Raw genomic sequence first — 10,105 nt, 5'->3', positions numbered from 1 at the left:
GCCTTAAGGAAAATGGAGTAACTCCGCCCCTCATAGCATTGCACATCTGACTGTGAGCAGATGCCGGGATCTGTCTTGACTCCCTGTCCCTAAATGTGCTAACTTTCCACCTTGGCCTGAACAAAGTGGCACTTATTGATGAGAGCCCACAGGCCGAGATTTTCTAGCATCGTGACCTATGGAATTCATATAGAAATTGCAGAAGGCTTTTCATGACTCCTCCGACCCCAGCATCCCAATGGCCTTAAAAGAAGTTTCATGTGGCCTGGTTGTGCTGACACATGCCTTTGGTCCCATCACTCGGGAGGCAGAGGCAGGGAGACCTCTGTGACTTTGAGGCCAGCCTGGCCTATGGAGCGAGTGCCAGGACAGGTTCCAAAACTACACAGAGAAACCCTGTCTTGAAAAACAAAAACAACAACAAAAGTTTCATGAGGTCTGAAGATGAAACCTTGCAAATAATTCTGGAAAGATAAACAGAAAGTGAGGGGGTGACAAACTGCTCTTGAAGAGGCCCAAATGGCCTCTGCTGGAGCAGTGCCCAAAGGCCAGCAAGAACAGAGCGAGATCCCGGCAGAGGTCAAGAGAGCTCTTAGGGTTTAGATCCAGTCCATCTGGCCGAATGGGAGTGGGAAAGAGCTATCAGGCCATGGTCAACCTCCAGGCAGAGCTCTGCATCACCTCAGTTCTCACTGAAAGGCCAGTCAGGGATGTGACAATGACAGGCATGCAAGAGATGGGCAGTTAAAGACACAAGTCACATCTCATTCGTAACCTAATTAGAAAAGGCACCAGTTACTGGGGGGGGGGGAGGGTGAGGAATGGTGCCCCAACCCCCTAAACCCAGCAGCCTGACGTGATGTCAGATAGTAAGAACATTCCAAGAAAGGCAGCAGAGCTCCTTCAGGCCATGTCTCCAGCTCTGGAAGTAGCGTAGAGGTTTAATCTACATTCCTGTCCTGTGTATGGAACTTGGGAAGGGTCAAGACAGCTTGGACTGTCTAGCAAGACCACGTTTCAGAACACAAGGAAATACCTTGTGAAGACGGAGAGGAAATTCACACGTCAAGTATCGCTAAGGTTGCATGACTGAAGAGAGACCTGGACCAAAATTCCACCGGGCGCATCCACCCGCCAACAGTTCACTTAGCACTTCTGGCTCCTAGAACTGAGAGAGAAGTCAACCCCGGTTTTCTGGAGCCCTGTAGTTCATAAGTTTCTAAGGCAGCCACATGAAACTAATACTGTCACTCAAAACTAGGAAGTCAGGATACATCCATGGGTCCCAAGGTCCAAAGCCTGAAGGAGAGAGGCAGAAGCCAGTGAGGCTGACATAAAGGTCACCCCCACACTTGGCAACAGTGCAGCACAGCTCCGGAGCAAACAAAGGCCTTGCTGACCTGATCCAGAGCAGCCGCCGCCAGCTGTGCTTACAAAGGCCCCGGGACAGTGGAGAGTGCCTTCCCCTGCCTTGTCCGCACTGGCCTCTTCCTGTCTACCCTGTGTCCACACCCTTTCTAGCCTTAGTCTCAGGGCTGTCTCAAGTTTGCAAGTCCCTCTAGTATGCTTGGAATTCATCACCTTTGCCTCACAAACAGCTCATTTCTAGCTCTCAGAAAGCATGAGAGCTGCAAATGTGAGTCAGTGACACAGCGCTTGCTGAATGCGCGGCTTTGTCACTAGTGCTGCAAAGGGACAGAAAGAGGCATTCACCAGGGCTGCTCCCACTGGATATCAGCGAAACCCTCCCTGAATGGGAGCTGTGTGTTGGGGTTTGCTGGGGATCAAATCAAGCACCTTGCACATGCTAAGCATATGTACGCCTTACCATTGAGCTATATCCCGACTCTAAAAGATCGATTTAAAATTGTTATATGTTAAGTGATGGTAATGATAGTTCCATCGCGCCATTTTATACACGTCTAAAAACCTACTTCAGTCATATCCTCTATTTCCTTCTCTTGCCCCTTCCTACTTCTACTGATACCTTCCTCTTCCCAGCTAGTTTCTGCTCGTTTCATGTTTTCTGTGTGTCCATTCGTCCATCCATCCGTCTGTCCACTAGTTTAATTAGACTTCTTTACAGGAATCCTGGCAACTTACGGCGGTTACACCCTTCCCAAAGCAACAGTAACTTCCTATAGATCCTCAAGGAGAAATGGGAGTCTCATGAGCCCCTACCCTGTTGCAGTTCTTTTTTTTTTTTTTTTTTTTTTTTTTTTGGTTTTTTCGAGACAGGGTTTCTCTGTGTAGTTTTGGAGGCTGTCCTGGCACTCTCTCTGTAGACCAGGCTGGCCTCGAACTCACAGAGATCCGCCTGCCTCTGCCTCCCGAGTGCTGGGATTAAATGCGTGTGCCACCAACGCCCGGCCCTGTTGCAGTTCTTAACTGCTTATAACACCCCTTCCCATAACAGGTTGCTAGCAAGCATGATCTTGTGCAGGACTGGTACAGATGATCACAGCTACTATGAGTTCCTAAGTGTAGTGGCCATGTCACATCGGGAAGACAGTGTTCTACAACACTCTACGCCTTCCAGCTCCTACTCTTTCTCCATCTAGTCTTCCTTAGTGTTCCTGAGCCTTGGAGGGAATGATGCAGAACTGAACGTTCAACGGTTATTTATTCTCAGCACTTTGAGTAATTATAAGTCTCCGCAGTAATCACTGCCTACTGCAAAGAGATGATCTGACCGAAGTTGAAAGCAACACTAACCATAAATATTTAGAAGGCAGTTTGATAGGCACAACATGTCCATATTTTGTTTGTTTGGTTTGGTTTGGTTTTTCGAGACAGGGATTCTCTGTGTAATAGCCCTGGCTGTCTTGGAACTCACTATAAAGACCAGGCTGGCCTCAACCCTACAGAGATCTGCCTTCCTCTGCCTCCTGAGTGCTGGGATTAAAGGTGTGTGCCACCATACCCAGAACAACATGTCCATTTAATAAAACAATACTTGTAGCCTTGCCTCTAAGGCCTGAAACCTCCTTAGTCATGGGATTTGATTAGATTTTTGGTACCAGGCGTGAAACCCCTCCTGTGGAGCGGAGCTCCCTCAAATCCAATCAGAAAGTGGTGACCACATAACCATTCCACCAGTGGGCACATGTTGCCTAGCAGATCAGCAGTGAAGCATGACAGGTCTAGAGCTGTGTAAGACTGTTAATGACCACCCCATGAAAGCCAGCCAACCCGGAAGAAGCTTTCTCTATGCCAGCAACCAAAGCATGTGGTCTCTTCAGCCATCGAGTCTTACCGTCCAGTTCTGGTGGGCAATCGAGAACAGTGACAGTAGCCTAGAATGTTTTAGCGGCCTCCCCAGCCAACAAGTCATTGGGAGATAACCTACATCAGCACTAGAATTTTCACTTAATAACCTGTGTCGTCTGGAAGTAGCTTTCTCCACGCACACAGAGTACTTCAGTTTAACTTTTTCTCTTTTTTATTGTTAATTATCTTATCAAATAGCAGGTTTATTTATGGCCGTTTTATACATTCTTAGTTTAGCTTGACCTTCTCCAAGACACCCTCGTCTCCCTAACTCTCTGCCTCTTCCATCTTCTCTAAAGCTCTTCTAACTCCAGTATTCATTCCCCTTCCATTTTCCTACGACGTGTTACTATCTTTGCCCCCAACCAAAGCCTCTTTTCCTCCCTCATGGGCTCTTTCTAGTTTCCTGGCCTCTGCGTAGCCTCACCCTCATATAAATCCCCATATATGATAGAGCTACGCTATCGTGAGAGGGAACAAATGGTATTTGTCTTTCTGAGTCTGGATTACCTCACCTAATATAACATTGACCATGTCCATTAATCTTCTCAAATATCTTCATTTTTCTTTGTGCCTAAATAAAATCGTGTTATTTATATATACTACATTTTCATTATCCGATTATCAGTTAAAGGACATCTACGCTAATTCTATTTCCTTACTATCGTGGACAGATAGAAATAAACATGGATGTGCACACATTTCTGTGAAAGACATAGAGTCCTTTGACTATATGTCCGGGAGTGGAATGGCTGTGGCATACGGGAGTTGTAATTTTAGCTTTTTTTTTTTTTTTGAGACACCTGCCCACAGATCTCCACGGTGGCTGCTCCAGTCTGCCCACTCACCAGCAGTAAGTAAGGCTCCTCCCTCCACATCCTCACCAGCATCTCCTGTCCCTCTGCATCTTGATGGTACCCATTCCGACCAGAACAAGATGGAGGCTCAACGGAACTTTAATTTGCATTTTCCTGACTGCTAAGGGTGTTGAACACTTTTAAAATTTGGCCATTTAAAATTTCTTCTTTGAAGAACCCTCTGTCCAGTTCAAGTTCCCATTTTTTTATAAAAATGTTTGTTTATTTTTATTTGTATGAGTGTTTTGCCTGCACGAATGTGCGTGTACGACATGTGTGCCTGGAACCAAAAGAGGCCAGAAGAGGACGTAGGATTCCCTGAAACCACAGTCACAAATGGTTACAAGTTGCCATGTAGGTGCCGGAACCAAACCCAGATCCTCTACAAGGGTGGTAAGTGATCTTATCCACTCTCCAGCCCTAATAGCCCATCTGCAATTGGGTTATTTTTCTCGCTATTCCAAGTTTTGAAAGATTTTCGTATATTGTCAATATTAATTGTGGTGGCTATTGTTGGTTTTCAGCTTGACTATATCTGGAACAAACTCCAATCCAGAAATGGAGGGCACACCTCTGATCCGGATCTTGAGGCAGGGAGACACAAGCATGCCTTTAACGCAGACCTTGAGGCTGGAAGGCACATCTTGAATCCGGGCCACACCTTTAATCCGGGCCACACCTTCTGCTGGAAGCCTGTGTAAGGTAAGGACAGTGGGAGAAGGAAGGGTTTGTTCCTCTTTGCCTGCTTCTCCTTGACTCGCCAGCACATCCGTTCTTCCCTGTCATTGGAGCCTACTTCTTCAGACGCCAGCATCTACAGAATACCAGCTGTATGGTCACCCAGCGGGTGGAACAGAGTAACTACTAGATTCTTGAACTTCCCATTTACAGCTGCAGCCTGTAAGTCATTCCCCTGTGTGTGTGCGCGCATGTGTGTACCCTGGCATGCATGTATGTAGAGGTCAGGGAACAACTTGCGGAAGAAGCCAGCTCTCCCTATCCATCATCAAGTTTGGCAGCAAGTGCCCTTACCTACAGAGCCATCTCACATGTCCCCAGTAGCTTTTGGAGTGAGCGTCTGACATACCTGTGTGAACGGAGCAGCGATATTAGCAAATCCCTCCCTGGCTTGGTTCAGCTCAGCTCAGTATCGTGTGTAGCAGAAGCAAGTGGGGACCCTTGGCTCCAGAAGCATCCCCAGAGTTCCATGGTGTGGTGTGCTCACGTGGAGGGAGGCGAGGCAAGTTGCTGCCTGGTGGTTCCAGGCTCTGGGCTCTCTGCTACTTTTCCTCTGATGTGTGTGCAAAGAAACACTTCCTGAGTGGATTTCACCGCTGCAGCTTAATTTACCTGGATTCTGATTTGTGTCAATCAATAGCGGGATCCGCCTACTTCCCCACAGGTATCTCACCGGGCTTAATAAATTCATTTCTAGATTATCGGGTGTCATCCTGACTGTTTTCTTTTTCCAAGTATCATGGTTGAGGCTTCTAATTCACCATCTTACCTTGAAGGACACCTTTTATTTTTTTTAATCTTTTTAAATTTAAATTAGAAACAAGCTTGCTTCACATGTCAGTCCCAGCTTCCTCTACCCCCTCCTACCCCACCCCCACCCCCTACCAGTCGCCCCAGCCCCCCACCCCAATCCCCACTCCATTCCCCAGAGAGGGTGAGGCCTTCCATGGGGGAATCTCCAGAGTCTGTCATTTCATCTGGGGCAGGTCCTAGGCTCTCCCCCATGTGTCCAGGCAGAGAGAGCTCCCCCTATGTGGAGTGGGCTCCCAAAGTTCATTTGTATGCCAGAGATAAATACTGATCTACTAGAAGGACACCTTAAGAGGTGACAGGGGGCGAGACGTGTGGCTCAATGGCAGAACACTTGCCTACTGTACACAAAGTCCTGGGTTTGATCCCCAGAAACTTAGGGACCATTATCCAAAAGCATGTAGGTGCAAGAGGAGCCTTAAGGTGGCTCAGAATCCTTAGGAAGCTCAAATACAAGTAGGCAGCTGTGGCTTGGGGGACTGAATACAGAACTCAGAGGCCAAGGTCGAGGTCTACGCATTGACGTATCTCTCTGTGTCCCGCCGTCTTCCCCTGAGAAATGAGAGTATAAATGATGGTCCATATACAAGCTAATAAATATGCCTGAAAGCTTCGGGGACACGACTTACGCCCCCGTGGATCACCCTTCCTTTCCTATGACTGCACCGTGACGTGTGTACAGTTGGTTTCCTGCTTTCGTTGTTTGTCATTTGTGTGTGCTCCATCATTAGGCATATATGTCATCTTTCTGTTACTGTAACAAATATCAGATAACTGGTTTACGGGAAGCAACATTCCACTTGTCTCATAATCGAAGGCTCCAACCACGACGAGCTTGCCCTGTTTCTTTGAGTCCACCAGAAGGCATCACCAAGGGAGCACATGGCAGAAGAGTTTACATCTCAAGCCAAGGGCAAAATAAGGGAAGAGAAGAGAGTCCCACAATGCCCTTGGAAGATATGCCCCTCCCACCAGGCCCCACCTCTTAAAGGTTCCACCTCCTCTCCATAGCACCAAGCTGAGATTTTAGGCTCAAAGCCTGGGCTCTGACAACTCTAACAAACCAAGTTCAGCCACCCCCATCTTCAATATTCCAACTAAAAAGGGGGTCCATTGACCCTGCCAAGACCATATTTGGGGTCATGACATGAGATTTATGTTTAAATAGAGGGTGAAGGGTATGCATAACAAAACAGTCCTATCTAAGTGTGCCCCACTCATTCCTGAGGCATCATTGTCTGGAATAGAAGTACTAGGAATGAGACCAAACCAAGAAGTCAGGGAATACAGCTAAGGCTTTATTTAGCCTGGCTTCAACCAGTGGGACAGAGCTGGTCCTGACCCAGAAGTCTGCTCCTACACCAAAGGAAGAGGTAGGTCTTCATTGGTTTCCTAGGCTGTCTTAGGCAGGTGGTGGTGGTGCACGCCTTTAATCCCAGCACTTGGGAGGCAGGCAGGGCTTCTGTTGCTGTGAAGAGACACCATGGCCACGGCAACTCTTAAAAAGGAAAACATTAATTGGTATGCCTTACAGCTCAGAGGCTTAATTCATTATCATCATGGCAGGAAGCATGGTGGCATGCAGGCAGACATGGTGCTGGAGAGGTGACTGAGAGTTCTTCACCTGGATCTGAAGGCAGCAGGAAGAAAGATAGACATGGGGCTTGGCTTGAACATCTGAAACCTCAAAGCCCACCCACAGTGACACACTTCCTCCAAGGCCACACCTACTCCCACAAGGCCACACCTCCTAATAACGCCACCCCCTATGAGCCTATGGGAGCCATTTTCGTGTAAACCACCACGCAAGTCATCATCATCTTGTCAGAGGTTCAAGAAAATGTATGGTAAAACTTGAGGTCTCCAGGTACCTACACTGACGGTGCTGCTGTACCTGCAGCCAGAGCAGAGCTTGGGTCCCTGAAAAGTAACCCAGGCAACTGTTCTCCTAGCCTAGTCAGAGGTTCTCTCTACCACAAAGCTAGTGGGGAGATAACAGACTGCCCAATTGTGTGGCCTCTAGAATTAGTGATCTTTAAGTCAACCACGAGCAAGTAAAGTCAATGTATCTAGGTTCCGTGCTGGCAACCCGGAGATTTCTGATCTCTTCGAGCCATGAAGGAGGGTGAAGGTACTGGCCTGAGTTTTCCCCTGTGCTGCTCCAGGCTGCCTGTAGCTTGACTCTTGACTGCACTGCAGCTCTCAGCTTCTGGGTTTGGGCCAAGTGCATTTGTAGGAAGCAAACAGCTTGTCCCTGTACAGAGACACTTCCTCCCTTGGCTGAAGTTGTGTGTTTCCCAGAAGCCACAGTTTCCCTGTCTTCTAGGGAAACATGTCAAGAATCCCAAGCCCGTGACCTGGCACTCGACCTGATCCCTTGACAATGGTTTGGAGCAGCTGTTTTCTCATTGGAGCTTGGCCTGCAGCCCCAGCTGGTTCCAGCTCTTCTAGCCATGGCTGTAGGTGGAGGCAATTGGGCCCAAAAGTTGCGGTCACAGTGGGGTGGGTGAGGGTTTAGTGTTCAGAGTGAGAAAGCAGAGGAAGAGGTACCGAGCAGTTTATCCCATCCTGAGCTTGGAGTTTGGCCTGTTTCAAGGGTAAGGAAGTAGGACAAGGCCAGCAAGGCTTGATGGGAGAGGAGACGTCAACTCCTGATTTGGGGGTGTTCTCAGTCTATGAGAGGAGACATGGCAGTATCCCACACCCTGATGTTTGCATGCTGGGTGCTGGAAGGGACTAACACATCAGCACCTAACCCTAACCCTAACCCTAACCCTAACCCTAACCCTAACCCTAACCCTAACTCTCAGGACTGGGCCTTTCTGCAGGTTTCTTCTTGGCTCATGGCCAAGCTCTGAGGTTCTCCCTGGTGTGGAATTTGGGTGGTTCTGTGTCCTACCTTCAGACCATTCAACCTCTCTTGATCCCATCACTACTCACAAACTTCCTAACCTCACCAACAATTCCTTGCTTCCCTGTTCCTTTCCACGACACCATCTCATCTTATGGCCTCCTTAGGGACCAACTCTCCTACAGAATCCCACTGGCTACAGGTTAGCAGCAGGTCTCATCAGGCTCACACCAGCTTTGCTGCCCCAGGCAGGGGAATCCTTAGAGTCTGGGACCTTGGTCAAGCTGTAACTACCGCCCCCACAGCCCGGGGTCCAGGCTCTCTGGTCCTCAAGAAAAACCTGCTCAACTACCTTTCCTTTGGCATGTGAACACCCTGAGCTTGATCCCCAGCAAAACAGAACCGCTTTACTAAATACAATTATGCGCACCTGACTTTTCTTAGCCTGGCGGTCCTGGGTTGTATAAGAAATCACTGCATAAGGCGGTCAAGAGGAGTAAGCCGGTAGACAGCATTCTTCCACGGCCTCTGCCTCATTCCTGCCTTGAGTTCCTGCTTCAGTTCCTGCCCTGACTTGCCTCGGTGACATAATATGGAAGCCTAAACCTAATACACCCTTTCCTCCCCAAATTGCTTTGGGTCATGGTGTTTTATCACAGCCACAGAAAGCAAACTAGGACAGTGGTAGAGCTGGTTTTGAAGTAGAAAGATGGGAAATGGAGCCCTTCATCCAGGAATCTGTTGGAGCCTCTTGCCAGCAGTGAAGCGAGATCCACCTGTCTCCATTTCCTAAAGCCGAGATTACAGATGTACATGGCCATCATGCCCAGTGTTTTATGGGTTCTGGGTATTCAAACCTAGGTCCTCATGCTTGCATAACAAGTGCTCTTGAGGCCGGGCATTGGTGGCGCAGGCATTTAATCCCAGCACTCGGGAGGCAGAGGCAGGCGGATCTCTGTGAGTTCAAGGCCAGCCTGGTCTACAGAGCAGCCTCCAAAACAATACAGAGAAACCCTGTCTCAAAAAAAAAAACCACCAAAAACAAACAAACAAACAAAAAAACAAGTGTTCTTATCCACCCACTAAGCCAGTTCCTCAACCCCATGGTGTACAATCTTAGTATTAATTGGCAATCTCAGGTTCCCTTTTGGGTCATTAGTCTCATTAGTAAAATAATTTAAGAACAGATTCCGAAGGAAACTTGAGAACAACTTTATTAAAATTTAAGAGGGGAAAACCAGGGCAGGCAGGCTAACAATCCCAGTGGTTGCCAAGAGGCGGAACATGAAGAAAAGTTATACCTTTGAAGTTCAGCATAGAGGTCAGAGAAACAGTGAGGAAGCCCAGGATGTCAAAGGAAAACATGCTTAGAAGTGCCAAGTCACAGATCTAAGCTCAGAACACTCTCAATCCCAGGCTCTTGTGTCCCAGGGTGGGTTGTACCAGGGACCACAGAAAACAGAAATAGAGACAGCTCATTAAGAAAGGGAAAGCTCTCCCCAAAATGGGAGTCAGTTGCTGGGCTGAGGAAGGACCCCAAAAGTGCTGGGTCACGTGGATCAGCTACAGGACACTTACA

Source organism: Mesocricetus auratus, unplaced genomic scaffold (assembly GCF_017639785.1).
Source record: "Mesocricetus auratus isolate SY011 unplaced genomic scaffold, BCM_Maur_2.0 Super-Scaffold_100027, whole genome shotgun sequence".
In the NCBI taxonomy this organism is placed as follows: Eukaryota; Metazoa; Chordata; class Mammalia; order Rodentia; family Cricetidae; genus Mesocricetus; species Mesocricetus auratus.
This window is presented reverse-complemented; position numbering follows the sequence as displayed.